The sequence below is a fragment of the Geotrypetes seraphini genome, chromosome 13 (assembly GCF_902459505.1).
Source record: "Geotrypetes seraphini chromosome 13, aGeoSer1.1, whole genome shotgun sequence".
Taxonomy (NCBI): domain Eukaryota; kingdom Metazoa; phylum Chordata; class Amphibia; order Gymnophiona; family Dermophiidae; genus Geotrypetes; species Geotrypetes seraphini.
Genome location: NC_047096.1, coordinates 53,517,576 through 53,530,684, shown reverse-complemented (window position 1 = coordinate 53,530,684; position 13,109 = coordinate 53,517,576). Strand labels below are relative to the sequence as shown.

Here is a 13,109-nt window from a genome sequence, read left to right as displayed (position 1 = left end):
TAAATCATAATAATAATTAAAATCAAACATAATCTAGATGTCACAACAAAACAATTTGAACATTCCATATATTAATGAATCAAAAGTTAATGATAAAGTAATTAAAAGATAATAATTACTAATTAAGTAATTAAAAAAACAATAATTAAGTAATTAAAAATCAATGTATTATCCCAAGGAGATTAAAAATAAACAATGTATAATCAATAGAAATCAAAATATTGTATTTCATGGAGTAGAAATCAATAGCCACAAAGGATTAAAATGTATATAAACAATAGAAACAATATATAATGTATAATGTATTATTTAAGTCTATTATTATAAAAAATTAATCATAACAATGATTAAAATCAAACATAATCTAGATGTCACAGTAAAACAATTTAAACATTCCATATATTAACAAATCAAAAAATTAATAATCAAGTAATTAAAAAATAATAATTACTAATTAAGTTAATAAAACAAATACTAATTAAGTAATTAAAAAATAATAAATGTATTATCCCAAGGAGATTAAAAATAAACAATGTATAATCACTAGAAATCAAAATATTATATTTCATGAAGTAAAAAAATCTATATATATATATTGTCCCTAGAAAAATATATTTAACAAAAATCAATAGTCACAAAGGATTAAAATGTATTTAAACAATAGAAACACTATTTAATGTATTTTATAAAATCATTGAACCGATGTCTCACAATATACTTAGAAATAACCAATATTAAAAAAGAACAACTAGAAAAGCAATAATCAATATTAAAACAGAATGTAAATCACCCAAGCATACTAAGTAAAATAAATGAGATATAAGAAGATATAAGAACACTGCAGTACCTTAAAGATCTTTGGATGTAAATAACCTCTAGCATGGACCACTCTAGAAAACTGTATTAATCTAAAATGGAAATAGTACATCTATTAAAAGATATGTGACAAAAAAAGAACTAATATAAAATATAAAATATAAAACTGAAGTATCTCAAAACAACAGACACTAAAAATTAAAACTGAAGAAAAGAAGAGAATGGTTGTCAAAACGCTGTCGCTAAAATACTGGCACAAAGAGTCAAAAGGTAAGAATGGTTCAAAGAGTCAAAAGGTGAAACTGCTCGATAAACTAATAAAAATAAAAATAAAAAACAAAGCTGAAAATAAAAAGAAAAAAGAAAACTGAGGACAAGGACGGTTGCCAAAACGCCGTCGCTCAAAACCTGGCACAAAAAGTAAAACTATGAAACCACAACCCAATGAACTAATGAAAATCAAAAATTAAAATCAAAAATAAAGGACAAAGCTGAAGAAAAAGAGCTCTTACCAGAACGCCGTCGTGTAGATGCTGGCTGTAAAGAAAAATTGTAAAGTGACCAGGTCGCAAAAACGCAGTAAATAGAAAAACGGAAGAAAACGTGATGACGTGAAAAACGTGATGACGTCATCCGTATCTGTAAAGGAACAAAAGAAAAGCCCTATGAACAAAAAGCAAGCCAAGATCTTCTCAAAAAAAGGGGAAAAAACTATGAAAAAGACATAAAAATAAACACAAAGAGGACAAATAACCACAAAATGAAGAAAAAAATGAAAAAATAACCACAAAAAGAACGAATCAAAACAAAACAAAAACGTTCTGAACATAGGAAAAAATATAAAAACGTGTGGAAAAAAGGTATATATATATGTGTGTAAGAAAATATAAGAAACGGGGGATAAAAAATAAAACAATAAAAAATAATAAAACAAAAAAGAAAAAAAGAAAAATATAAAAATATAATATAAACTAAAAACTAAAAAATCCTCATCAATAAAAAATATAGATAATATCTACAAGTATGGGGCTCACAAACAAGATCTCAAGTCTAAATCTATGTTAAGGCCATGTGGACTGATGGTATTAAAATTATGTATAAAACGTTGTTCCTCCTTTATAAGGAAATTATCAGAATTACCACCTCTCCACCTGGTTTTAACAACTTTCAAAACAAAAAACTTTAAATCCGCAATGCAGTGTCCTTTATCATACCAATGTTCAACGATTGGAGCAGATTGTACATTTCTACTGATACAGCTTCTATGTTCTATTAATCTAGTTTTAATCATCCGTTTTGTTTTACCAATGTACCATTTATCACAAGGACAAATGATGGCATAAATCACTTGAGATGTCTGACAGTCGCTATATTCTTTCAGATTTATTTTAGCTCTAGTCACTGGATGTTCATAACTAGTCACCGTCATACTATGCTTACATACAGAGCAATGTCCGCAAGGTATGTGTCCCACAGGATCATTGTTGATAACTGGGGATTCTGGTAAAGCAGAAGGCACTAAAATGTCTCTTAGATTCCTATTTCTTGAATATGCTATTATTGGTTTAACACTTTCGAAACAAGCATGAGGCTGTAGAATGTGCCAATTTTTTCTAATGATATTCTGTATATCACTAGAAAGATATGAAAATCTCAGAGTACACACTAGTTCAGGTTTTGATCTGACTGCAACTTGATGTAATAAGTCATCTCTATGTTTTGTTAGTGCTTTTTGGTAACATTCATCAACACATTTTTCTGGATATCCCCTGGCTATAAAATTGTATCGCATAGCCGGAGCCTGTTTTTCAAATTCTTCAATGTCTGTACAGAGTCTGCGTAACCTTAAAAATTGTGAAAAAGGAAGATTCTTCTTAAGACTCCTGTTGTGAAAACTTGTAAAATGCAGATAGGAATTCCTATCAGTATCTTTTCTAAAAATGGTAGTTTTTAAACCATAAACCGTTTTAAAAATTCTCATATCCAAAAAAGAAATGGATTCACTGTTATGTTCCATCTTAAATTTCAGATTTTCATCACACGTGTTCAACCATTGGTGAAAATCATTAAGTTCTTCATTTGTTCCCCTCCACAATATAAAAATATCATCAATATATCTTTTATACAGCACCACATTGTTTTGAAAAGGATGTGTTTGTAAAAAGATATCCTCAAAATTCGCAACATAGAGATTTGCAATGTCCGGAGCCATGGATGATCCCATGGCTGTACCTTTAATCTGCTGAAAAAATTGTCCTTGAAAACAGAAATAATTATTTGTTAATGCTATGCTTGCTAATGTGAGTACAAAATGATTAGGTATTCTTTTATGTGTTTCTCTTTTTCTAAGTGTTCTTTCAATGATTTCTAATGCAGACAGTTGTGGAATGTTTGTATATAGTGATTCGATATCCATAGTAACCAATATGATATCATTCAACAAACCTTCATATTCATCAATAATATTGATCATATGTGAAGAATCTCTAATGTATGATGTAATGCCTGGAATAAATGGTCTTAGAAAAAAATCTACAAATTTTGACAAAGGTTCTAAGATGGAACCATTTCCAGAGATAATAGGACGACCTGGAGGATTAGTATTAGATTTGTGTATCTTTGGTAGGAATAGTGGGATAATCAACAGTCAAAAAAGCACTCTCTTTCATAGTAATATACCCTGCTTCTTTTGCTATCTTGACTAGAGAATCAATCTCCGTTTTGAGTTGTTCGGTAGGATCAATTTGTAAAGGTGCATAGTATATTTGATCAAAAATTTGTCTTTCTACCTCAGAAATATATAACAAACGATCCATTATGACAATACCGCCACCTTTATCAGCAGGTTTGATAACAATATCAGTATTTCCTTTTAATTCTTTAATAGCAGATTGCTCTGTTTTTGAAAGGTTGAAGAACATTTTCTTTTTGTGCTCTTTTTCTAAAATGGCAATATCGTGAGTAACACATGATTGAAAAGCTTCAATAAGTGGGTCTATAGGGCCCGGAGGAAACCAATTCGATACAGGTTTAAGAACCGACATGTCTGTATAAGATGGACTATTTGAAAAAAAGTGCATAATCTGAAGTTTTCTTTGAAATCTAAAAAGATCAATTTTAGTTTGAAATGAATCATATGGACTTGATGGGACAAAGGATAAACCTTTACGTAGAACATCTGTTTGAACTTGAGATAGACTAAATTTAGAAATATTAAATATGGGAATTTCTTCTCTCTGATTTTGATTTTGGGATGGCATGATTTGAGAATTATTTAATAACTTACACTGCCTCTGCTTCTTCCTCTGCCTCTGCCTCTTCCTCTGTTCAAATAAAAAGACCTGTTTTGGTACTGTTGAGGCTGTGGATATCTGTTTTGTTGGTAATACTGATAACCCCCTCGTGTATTCAGACCCTGATGTTTTATTAATGGTCTGTAGTTGTTTGGCTGTATCGGCCCTTTTTCGGGCCATATTTTTTCTAAAAAATTATCTGTATGAGAGTCTGTGTGAGAAACAAGATGAGAGGCAGGAATAATAGGGCTTTTAAGTGGAGATACAAAAAGTTCATCTGAGTCACTCCTAATCCTTTTCCTCATTTGAGTGCCCGAGGTAGATGGTCCATTATTGATGGTACCATTAGGTGACTGGATAATGGGAACAGAAGTACCTTGTCTATCTCCCTTGTTTTTTCTTTGATGGCCTTGATTACCTTGGTTTGTATGATAAAAACGATCTTGATTTTTAAAGAATGAAAATTTCCTTCTTTTCTGAAATTCTCTAGGTTTACTCCAAGGGTAAATACTCCCTTTGTTGTAATCTTCTAGATCACGTTGCATTTTGGAATTCTTGGTCTTTTTGATCCCTAATGTAAAGGATTCTAATATTCAAAATTGCACACCAATCATGTAGAAAGGCCTCATCATTTATGTGTGAATAAATATTTTCTTCAGTTTGCTTTAAATGTACTACTTAGTAGCTTCATCACATGCCCCCTAGTCCTAGTATTTTTGAAAAGAGTGAGTGTGTGGTGCGGTGGTTGAAGCTACAGCCTCAGCCCCCTGAGGTTGTGGGTTCAAATCCCGCGCTGCTCCTTGTGACCCTGGGCAAGTCACTTAATCCTCCATAGCCCCAGGTACGTTAGATAGATTGTGAGCCCGCCAGGACAGAGAGGGAAAATGCTTGAGTACCTGATTGTAAAAACCGCTTAGATAACCTTGATAGGCGGTATATAAAATCCTAATAAACTTGAAGCGTATCTACCCTTTCCACTCCGCCCAGTATTTTATAGACCTCTATCATATCATCCCTGAGCAATCTCTTCTCCAAGCTGAAGAGCCCTAGCCGCTTTAGCTTCTCCTCATAGGGAAGTCATCCCATCCCTTTTATCATTTTTGTTGCCTTTCTCTGTACCTTTTCTAATTCAGCTATATCTTTTTTAGGATACGGCTACCAGAACTGCTATTAGTATTGAGCATGCTATTAGTGTGGTGCAGTGGTTAGAGCTGAAGTTGTGGGTTCAAATCCCACACTGCTCCTTGTGACCCTGGGCAAGTCACTTAATGCCCCCATTGCCCCAGGTATATTAGATAGAGTGTGAGCCCACCAGGACAGATAGGGAAAAATGGTTAAGCACCTGAATGTAAACCACTTAGGCTATAAGTGGTATATAAATAAATAACTATTAAATATATATATATATTGCTGCACAGTTCTCTTGGTAATTTCCCAATGCTGTTCCCTATAGTGCTGGGGTTCTGAGCATCTCCCTGTGAGAAAGTACTGGAATATATTTATATAGAAAAAGCTCATTGCACTTGAGAGCCAAAATCCTCAGCAGAGCAAAATTCATGAGAAATAATCTAGTTGGTTTTTTTTTTTATTAAGATCTGCCACAAAAGAGGAAATACCGAAAGCTGTCTGCGCTCTGAAGCATTTTTTGTGGTAAGTGGAGAGAATTCAAATGTAACTAATTTTTCATTTAGATATTTTGGGTATGAAATGTGTTTTATGCATGGAAACTGACTTAAAAATTGAATGGAGATAATATATACATAGGTAAAAAGTAAGTGCATTAAGTGACATTCATGGATTTTGTTGTAAATCACTGTTGGTAATTTTGAAAGACAGTGGAATAAGTATATGTATGTAGGTGTGTGTGTGTGTATATTGTGTGTCTAAATAATTGACTTATTTGATATTTTAGGTACTTATTTTGTTACCTGAAAAGGTTCAGATCCTAATACTGCCTTACACACATACTCTGTCGTCTCTGGTACCGATGCAAAAAAAGGGGGGGAGGGCATTTCATTAAGAAGAAAAGAACACACATGCAGACTATTACATGGCAAAAGAGATGTGTCTTTATTCAGTCCCCCCCCCTTTGTACATGCCCAGTCACAAGCTAAAATGGGTGTAGCTAATGAAGAAAAGAAAGTTTTGTTTCTCATAAAAAAACAGGGAGGGGGGAAAGCTTATAAAGAATATACCCTTACATTACCCACATAGTTAATAGTGGTATATAAATTTTAGAATAAATAATTAATGTTTGTATCTCTCATATACTAGCAAATTTACATAAGAATAGCCTTACTGGGTCAGACCAAAGGTCCATCAAGCCTAGTAGCTAATCCAGGTCACTAGTACACACTTCCCCCATGTCTTTCTCAATAACGATGGACTTTTCCTCCAGCAAATTGTCCAAACCCTTAAAACCAGCTACACTATCCGCTCTTACCACAACCTCTGGCAATGCATTCCAGAGTTTAACTATTCTCTGAGGATCCAAGATGGCGGATGGAAAGGTCAGCTGAGCGTTTTGGCACAGACGCTCGAGCGACAATTTGTCTTTTCCTGCTTTTAGAGAAGTTTGTTCTTGAAATGCCGAAAAGGAGGGACCACAGTGCTGCTGGAGCCTCGCGAAGTTCCGGTCCAGCCAGGCTTGGCAGTATTGACGAGCTCCTGCGCCAGATGCAGGAAGTGTCGGCAGCATCAGCACCCCCGTTGGAGGCACTCTGTTGCGAGACAGAGGTGGTTTCCCCGGGACTGAAGATCATGTTGAGCCCTGACGCCAGCGCACCTCCCCCTCTTCCTCGGACTGCCAGCTCCCCACGGGTGGAAAAGCAATCGGAGGCGGTGAGCTTTTCTCCCCGGAGGATATCAGAGAGGGGAGCTTGGAACTGGACTCCCTACATCTGCACGAGAGTCCTGTGGAGCCTGAGGTTTCTATCAATCAGAGGGTGAACCGCGATCGGGAGAGTCGCCACCAGGAGGAGAGGTCAGTTGGAGTGAATACAAAAATTGATCCTGAGAAACTATCTATTATACTAGAGAAACCTCGAGAGGTAACTTTGGATGCCATTTGGGATCTTGTGGCAGATCTGACCAAATCAATTAAGCCTCAATTGTTTCTGCTGGAACAAAAATTAAATACCCATGAAACTGATATTAAAAATCTTAAAACTGACTTACAAGACGTTAAAAATTCAAATGTTGCCTCTAAACAGATTACAGAAACACTAATGAGAGATAACATAAATCTGAGAAGGAAATTGGAATCTTTGGACAACCTTTCTCGAAATAATAATCTCAGATTAATTAACTTTCTTAGAGAAGCAACAATGTCTCCTAGAGATATGCTAAAACGCTATTTGATGAAAGTATTAGAATTTCAGAAGAATTGTTGCCACTATTTACCCAGGTTTACTATTTGCCAATACGAAAAGAAGAAGAAGAACATCATCATCAAAAGTTACAAAAATCACAAGATGACCAGCAGCCACTAAATATTTCAACGATATTGAAACGTTCGGACAGGAAAATGGCTACACCAGCAACATGACTCCTTACAGTAGCCTTAGCACCAGACAAAATCTGGTTGCTTAGACTTTTCTTCAAAAATAAATGAAAAGAATTTCTTGGATATAAAATACAAATGTTTCCAGACCTGGCACGAGACACACAAAAACGCCGTCATGAATTTTTGATCTTAAAGCCGGGAGTTACTGCTCTTTGAGCAACTTTTTTTCTCCGTCACCCATGCAAATGTGTGATACAGTATCAAACGCAAAAATATGTTTCCTTTGACCCTCCCCAACTGACAACCTTTTTGTCGGCTGCTCGCCTGAAAGCAGGGATAGCATGAGTGCTTATTGTTTAGTTTGAACATTTCCTTCAGCTGATTGAATTTCCTGTTTTCTTCTTTTTCTTTGATTGTTTTTACTAATTGCTCGCTGAATATACTTCTTGGATCCTGTATTGAGGACTTGAGTTCTTGGATCCTGTATTGAGGACTTGAGCTGAAGTTAAGCTTTAATTTCTTATTGGTTGTTTATATTATTACAAATTGTAATGTTTGTTTGTTTCTTTACTTAACTTCATCTTTCTGTACAAGTGGATACTTGATATGTTTTTGGAAAATATGATAAATAAAAAAATAACTATTCTCTGAGTGAAAAAATATTTCCTCCAATTAGTTTTAAAAGTATTTCCTGTAACTTCATCAAGTGTTCCCTAGTCTTTGTAATTTTTGATGGAGTGAAAAATTGATCCACTTGTACTCGTTCAACTCCATTTAGGATTTTGTAGGCTTCAATCATATCTCCCTTCAACTGTCTCTTTTCCAAGCTGAAGATCTCTAACCTTTTAAATCTCGTACGAGAGGAGTTCTATTCCCTTTATCATCTGGCCGCTCTTCTTTGAACCTTTTCTAGTGCTGCTATATCTTTCTTAAGATAGGGAGACCAGAATTGAATGCAATAATTCAGGTGAGGTTGCACCATGGTGTAATATAGAGACATTATAACATTCTTAGTCTTGTTAACCATCCCTTTTTTAATCATTCCTAGCATCTTGTTTGCTTTTTTGGTCACCTCCTTACCTTGGGCGGAAGGTTTCATCCTATTGTCTACAGTGACACCCAGATCCTTTTCTTGGGCGCTAACCACCAAGGTGGATCCTAGCTCCAGTATCTGTGATTTTAGTTATTCTTCCCAATGTGCATCACTTTGCATTTGTCCACATTAAATTTCACCTGTCACTTGGACATCCAGTCTCCCAATTTCCTTAGGTCTGCCTGCAATTTTTCACAATCCACATGCGTTTTAACAACTTTGAACAGTTTAGTATCATCTGCAAATTTAATCACCTCACTCATTGTTCCAATTTCCAGATCATTTATAAATAAGTTAAATAGCACCGGTCCCAGTACAGACTCCTACAGCACTTCACTGTTTACTCTCTTCCATTGAGAAAAATGACCATTTAACCCTACCCTCTGTTTTCTATGTGATAACCAATTTCTAATCCACAACTGAACTTTGCAACCTATCCCATGACTCTTTAATTTTCGCAGGAGCCTCTCACGAAGAACTTTATCAAAAGCTTTCTGAAAACCTAGGTACACTACATCAACTGGCTTACCTTTATCCACGTTTATTCACACCTTCAAAGAAGTCAAGCAAATTGGTGAGGCAAGAACTCCTTCGGCTGAACCCATGCTGACTCTGTCTCATTAAATCATGTTTGTCTATGTGTTCCAAAAACAAAAGAAGACTGTGGAGGGGGGTGGTTTCCACAGTAGAAAATATTAACAAAAATTAGTCCACATATGCTTAAATGACTTTATTTCACTGTGGAACAATCTGGTCTTGATTTTGTTGTTTTGTGATCTGTCTGTGTTCCACAGTTTTATTTTTTATAATTGTTTCCACCATTTTGCCTGGCACTGAAGTCAGGCTTACCGGTCTGTAATTTTCCAGATCTCTTGTAGAACCCTTTTTTTGTGAGAAACAATTTTTATTGAAAACGGCAGAAAAAGACAATGAATACAGCAGAAGAGACAGTTGTACAAAAAACTATACAGCGATTATCCCCCCAGTCCCAAGAGCCCATCCCCACCAGACCCCTATTCCCCTATACCCTGCCCCTTTCAACAATGAACCAGAATATACAAATGAGTAATTAACATTGGCTACCCTCCAATGTTCAGGTACTACAGACCATTTCCGGTTCAGATAGATCTCTTACATATTCTTCCGTAAAGACCAAAGGAAAGAATTCATTCAGTCTTTCCACTATGGCCTTATCCTCCCTGAGCTCGCCTTTTGATCCTTGATCATCCAACGGTCCCATAGATTCCATCATAGGTTTTCTGCTTCTGATGTACCTAAAAGAATTGTTATGAATTTTTGCCTCTTCTGCAAGTTTCTCTTCATATTCTTTCTTAGATGCAAAGCATTGATATAGAAAGCTAACTTGCACGTGTTTGTGTCTCTTCTTACTTTCTTCATTCAGATTCTTTTTGACTGTATCACCCCACTTCTTCCTCCAACATCATTGGTTACCTGTTTCTTCCCATATTCCTTTTTGGATTCTTTCACTCCTTCACAAGGTGATCCATATTGATATACAGTCAAACCTCGGTTTACGAGTGCACCGGTTTGCGAGTGTTTTGCAAGACGAGCAAAACATTCGCAAAATTGACACCTTGGAAACCGAGTTTGACTTGATTTACGAGTGCCACCCCCCGCGATCCGGCATCCCCCCTGCTCGCGTCGTCCCCTCCCCGCGATCCTACATCCCCCCCGAGCACCGAAATAACATCCCTTACCCCGATTTGGCACCGGCACCAGCACCAACGCACAGGACATGCCGGTGCCGGTACCCGAAGATCCTCCCTCTTGGCTGTGCCTTGCTGGGCGGTGCTTCGGAGATCCTCCCTCTTGCCTGTGCTGGGCTGGGCCTTAAGCATTTGCGCATGCTCAAAGCCTTCTGGTCTCACTCTCTCCCAGATTCTGATAAATATTTGGAGAGATATGAGCTTTTGATTATATTGTAGATACTGAGTGCTTTGAGACCTTGAGATCTGTTAAATTTTATTTCAAATGTATTCTTGTAATACTGGGCCTTACATGTTTTTGAACTGGACTGATGGGAGTGTAGTTGCAATCTCTGGGCCACATTAAGCATTAGTGATATGACCCCATGGAATGTTGTATGAACATCCTTGTAGTGCTCCCTATATTATGCACTTTATTTCTATTATTATTATTATCATGTGCAGCATCTTTCATCCCTGCCCACCAGCCCCAAACCCAATATTTCTCCTTCTATCACCTCTCTTTAAAACCATGCCACATCTCTCCCTCCATTGCCTCCACCACCATGTCCAACATTCCTACCTCCCTCCCACCACACCGCTCATGGCTAACCCTGAAGCCTTCCCTCTGAGCAACTTTTTTTTCCCTCTCCCAAAGTCTTTCCACCTTCTCCACTTTCTTGAGGCCCCTTTTGCATCCCTTTCCATCTGTCCCACTGTTCTCTCTCCACCACCACCATATCCAACATTTCTACCTCTCATCTCTCCCTTTCCCATGCATCTCTTCTTCACTCCTCTTCCACCATGTCCAATAATTCTCACTCCTCCTATTCACAACAATTCTCCTCTTTCTTAATTTCCCTAATGTGCACCATCTCTCTTTCCCTCTCACTCAGAAACCCATGCCTAACAATTCTCCCTTTCTATTCCCTCCCCCCACCTCAGCATCTCTTTTCCTAACTCCCTCCATTCTTCCATCCTGTGGCCCAAGTTTATGCTCCCCTCCCTCCTGCCCTCCATTCTGTGTCTCATGTTTATTACCTCATCCCTCCTTTCTTCCTTCTTTCCATACTTTGTCTGAAGTTTGTACTCCCTCCTTCCTTCTGTGTCCCAACACACCTCCTCTCTCATATGTCCCAACGTGCCCCTCTTCGTCCTTCCCTCCCTTTATTCTGTGTCCCAAGTTCATGACTCCCTCCCGCAGCTCCCTCCTCAAAGCCACACTTCTCTTCACAAAGCTGTACCTGCGGTTCCTACACGCGGCCATGGCTGACCTGGAAGCCTAGAGGGAAGGCTTCTTGATCAGCCATGGGCAGTGCTGATCGTGGCTTTGTGAAGAGAAGTATGGTTTGAAGGAGGGAGCTGGCTAGAACCCGGGGACTACCTGTAATGTAAATAAAATTAAAATTTCTGTGTGGCTTGGTTTAGCACAGTCCACAGCCCGGTACTGGTCCGTGGCTCAGTGGTTGGGGATCCCTGCTCTAGGGGGCGTGTCACATGGGGTGTATTTCTGGCTTGGGGCAGTCCTGCATCTGAATTTTTGGGATATCCACAGTGAATATGCATGAGAGAGATTTTAATCCACAATTTCCACTGTAGGCAAGAGCCCACAAAATGAAGCTTCAGACTGCAGAGAATTTCTCTGGATAAATCCACGAGGCAGTGCAATGCTCACATAACTAATAGGGAAACCCTGGTGAATTTTGGGGGGGACTGGGACATTGGATCTAGACACACAGGATGGTTGGTTGTGGTATGAATTGAATGCTGTAATAATAACTTGAGCCTCTCATGTGCTGGGCTAGGTAAGAAGAGCTTAGCCTTGTTAATGAATTCTTTAATTCATGCTCTGAAAGAAGGCAGCCTTGTTGTGAAATGGTGTTGTCTCATGCTTGCTTCATATGCTCTGGGCTGATTAACAGAATTCTGCCTGGGTTTCATATTACCTTGCAAGAAAACAGCCTGGCTTTTTTAGGACGTCGTGCACCAGCTTACTACTTTGCAATAGACAAAACTCTTTTTGTGGCGGCAAAGGGACACAGGTCTCTTGTTTCTGGAAAAGAGAGTTTCTGTATGATTACTCTGCTGAACAGAAAGGGGCCTACAGAGGACATACAGTATATCCACTATTGCCATGTTTCAAGGAGCTGGGCTACCTCTCATGTTCAGAAGACATCTTTCTTTTAAAAAAAATCTTATTTCAAGGTCTCTCGTTTTCATGTTTCAAGTTTCAAGTTTTATTAAGGTTTTGATTTGAACGCAATATCAAATAATTCAATGCGTTTAACAATAGTAATTTTGGGGGGGACAAATAATCATTTAAACAATAAAAACATACAATCTTATCTATAGTTATTTGAAGATACATAAGGAATACAAGGATAAATTACATTTGTTTAAAATAAAATAACCAAAAAGAAAAAACATTTAGGGAAGAACAACATCAGGAGGGATATTAAAAGGTTTTACAGAAACTTGGTCTAAAAGTAACTTTTTTTTATTTTTTATAAAAGACTTGATCTAAAGTGATAATAGAAAATCAAAGAGATTACCTGATCTAGGTTTCATATGCATCTTTATAAAGATAGCTTTTTAGTTTGCTTTTAAATTTTTCTAAGGAACGTTCAACGCGCAAAAAAATTGGAAGTTTGTTCCAAAGCTGGTGTCCCAAGATAGAGAAAGTTGTGGTTCTTCTG

At 37.2% G+C, this 13,109-nt stretch overlaps 1 protein-coding gene across 8 annotated transcripts in view; it reads left to right on the top strand.

Annotated features, from left to right (window-relative positions):
- The window catches only part of ST3GAL4 (ST3 beta-galactoside alpha-2,3-sialyltransferase 4), a 434,440-nt gene that overhangs the window by 191,796 nt on the left and 229,535 nt on the right, over positions 1-13,109 (top strand). For 7 of the 8 annotated variants that reach the window (XM_033917742.1, XM_033917738.1, XM_033917746.1 and 4 more), the window contains one exon: positions 5,703-5,759. The exons of the other annotated variant lie outside the window; for it this stretch is intronic. The gene's annotated coding sequence lies outside the window, so the exon portion shown is untranslated. The remainder of the gene's footprint in view (positions 1-5,702; positions 5,760-13,109) is intronic. 8 annotated transcript variants of the gene reach the window in all.